This window comes from Monopterus albus, unplaced genomic scaffold (genome assembly GCF_001952655.1).
Source record: "Monopterus albus unplaced genomic scaffold, M_albus_1.0 scaffold2.1, whole genome shotgun sequence".
In the NCBI taxonomy this organism is placed as follows: Eukaryota; Metazoa; Chordata; class Actinopteri; order Synbranchiformes; family Synbranchidae; genus Monopterus; species Monopterus albus.
The window spans coordinates 7,956,875-7,957,126 of record NW_018127882.1 but is presented as its reverse complement, the minus strand read 5'-3'; positions in this window follow the sequence as shown (position 1 = coordinate 7,957,126).

Below are 252 nucleotides of genomic sequence, written 5' to 3'. Positions count from 1 at the left end.
CTGATGACTCAGTGAAATGGTGGTATATAGGTGTACCACTTTTCCCTGAATTTTTGAAGTTTGGGGTGGTTGTTTTTTTTTTGTTTGTTTGTTTGTTTGTTTTGACTCACAGAAATGTGTATTTGTAGGTTTAAAGCACTAAGGATTGTTGGTGTTTTAGTTCATTAATATGGATGACAGATATAGAACAAATGCTAAGTCATGCTGTTCTTCTGTGTAGAGCGTTTAAAACTGCAGTATAGTGCTTTTTGT